The following is a 2,928-nucleotide window of genomic DNA, read 5'->3' as shown; positions in this document are numbered from 1 at the left end:
GATAAGTCCTTCATATTGTATCCATAAAATTCTGCTAGAGGAAGGTAGTAAGCCAACTGTGGAACAGCAGCGAAGACTGAATCCCATCATGAAGGAGGTGGTGAAGAAAGAAATTTTGAAATGGCTAGATGCAGGCATCATTTAGCCTATTTCTGACAGCTCGTGGGTGAGCCCCGTACAATGTGTACCTAAGAAGGGAGGTATCACTGTGGTCGCAAATGAAAAGAATGAGCTCTTCCCTACTCGAACAGTTACAGGATGGAGAGTATGCATGGATTATAGAAAATTGAACAAAGCCACAAGGAAGGATCACTTCCCTCTTCCATTTATTGATCAAATGCTTGACAGATTGGTGGGTCATGAGTATTTTTGTCTTCTGGATGGTTATTCCGGGTATAATCAGATTTGTATTGCACTAGAGGATCAGGAAAAGACTACCTTCACTTGTCCATTTGGCACATTTGCTTTTCGCAGAGTTTTGTTTGGGTTCATGTGGCGCACCGGCCACCTTTCAGAGATGTATGATGGCTATATTCTCTGACATGATTGGAAATAACGTCGAAGTGTTCATCGATGACTTCTCCGTCTTTGGACACTCATATGATGAATGTTTGAATAATCTGCGCGCCGTACTCAAAAGATGCGTGGAAACTAATTTGGTGCTTAATTGGGAGAAATGTCATTTTATGGTGTGTGAAGGCATTATCCTTGGGTATAAGGTCTCTAGCAAGGGTCTGGAGGTGGACAAGGCCAAGGTGGGAGTCATTGAAAATCTTCCCCCACCTAATTCTGTGAAAGGAATCCGTAGTTTTCTTGGTCATGCGGGTTTTTATCGGCAATTCATCAAGGACTTTTCAAAGATACCTAAGCCGTTGTGCAATTTGCTTGAGAAAGATGTGCCGTTCAAATTTGATGATGAATGTTTGGCAGCATTCGAGACTCTCAAGAAGAGTTTGATTACTGCACCAGTTATTACAGCACCAGATTGGACAGAACCGTTTGAGATGATGTGTGATGCGAGTGATTATGCGGTAGGTGCAGTTCTGGGACAGCGCAAGAAAAATCTCTTCCATGTGGTCTACTATGCGAGTAAGACTTTAAATGGTGCCCAATTGAACTACACCACTACTGAGAAGGAGCTTTTGGCTATAGTCTTTGGTTTTGAGAAATTTCGATCGTATCTACTTGGTACGAAAGTAACAGTATTCACTGATCATGCAGCTATTCGCTATCTAGTTTCCAAGAAGGATTCAAAGTCGAGACTCATTCGTTGGGTGCTTTTACTTCAGGAATTTGAGTTAGAGATCAAAGATAGAAAAGGTACTGAGAATCAAGTAGCTGACCATCTCTCTAGGTTGGAGAATCCTGATTCTACTTCACAAGATAGGACGTTAATCAATGAATCTTTTCCGGATGAGCAGTTATTTGCAATTCAGGAGGAAGAACCATGGTTTGCAGATATTGTAAACTATCTCGTCAGCAACATAATGCCTCCTAATTTAACATCCGCCCAAAAGAAGAAGTTTCTGCATGAGGTGAAGTGGTATATGTGGGATGAACCATATTTGTTTAGACAGGGAGCTGACCAGATCATCAGGAGATGTATCCCGTTCTGTGAGACGGAGGGGATATTACGAGACTGCCATTCCACGGTTTATGGTGGACACTCTGGAGGTGAGAAGACGGCAGCTCGTATTCTGCAAGCAGGTTTTTTCTGGCCTACTTTGTTCAAGGATGCTCATCAGTTTGTTTTAAGGTGTGATCATTGCCAAAGAGTGGGAAATTTGTCAAGGAAGGATGAGATGCCATTAAATGTGATGCTTGAAGTCGAGGTCTTTGATGTGTGGGGAATCAATTTCATGGGGCCTTTTATCGCGTCTTGCAATAATCAGTACATCTTGCTGGCAGTCGATTATGTCTCAAAATGGGTCGAAGTTAAAGCTTTACCGACAAATGATGCAAAGGCAGTGCTAAATTTTCTTCATAAGCAAATTTTCACAAGGTTTGGAATACCTCGGGTAATCATAAGTGATGAAGGATCGCATTTTTACAACCGTAAGTTCACTTCTATGATGCAGCGTTATAATGTGAATCATCAAGTAGCTACTGCCTATCATCCGCAAACAAATGGTCAAGCGGAAGTGTCTAACAGAGAGATAAAGCGTATTCTAGAGAAGGTTGTTTGTCCGTCAAGGAAGGATTGGTCTTTAAAGCTCGATGAAGCTGTTTGGGCTTACAGAACAGTATACAAAACTCCACTTGGGATGTCACCATTTCAGTTGGTGTACGGTAAGGGATGTCATCTACCGGCGGAGCTTGAGCATAAGGCCTACTGGGCATTGAAGAAGTTGAACCTGGATTTAGATGCAGCTGGTAAGAAAAGAATGCTTCAGCTTAATGAACTTGATGAATTTCGATTTCAAGCGTACGAGAATAACAAAATGTATAAGGAAAAGGTGAAGAGGTGGCACGATAGGAAGCTACATCCTAAGTTATTTGTCCCAGGGCAACAAGTTCTTTTATACAACTCTCGGCTCCGACTTTTTCCTGGGAAGTTGAAATCAAGGTGGTCTGGACCTTTTATTGTCAAAACTGTGTTTCCACATGGAGCGGTGGAAATTTTTGAGAATGATTCGGACCAAGCATTCAAGGTTAACGGTCAGCGGTTGAAGCACTACTATGGGGACATGGCAAACCGAGAGGTGGTTAGTGCCATTTTTTTGACTACTTGAGAAAGATACGGAACGTCAAGCTAATGACGAAAAAGAAGCGCTGCGTGGGAGGCAACCCATGAATTGTTATTACAGGAACCCTTAGAAGTTAATAACCTATCCAAAAACACAAAAAAATCAGAAAACAGGGGCTAAAAAAAAAAAATTCCAGAGACCCTCTGCGCGCCCGCACAGCTATACTGAGCGGCCGCGCAGG

This window comes from Apium graveolens, chromosome 5 (assembly GCF_009905375.1).
Source record: "Apium graveolens cultivar Ventura chromosome 5, ASM990537v1, whole genome shotgun sequence".
Classification (NCBI taxonomy): Eukaryota; Viridiplantae; Streptophyta; class Magnoliopsida; order Apiales; family Apiaceae; genus Apium; species Apium graveolens.
Note: the sequence above shows the minus strand (reverse complement) of the source record.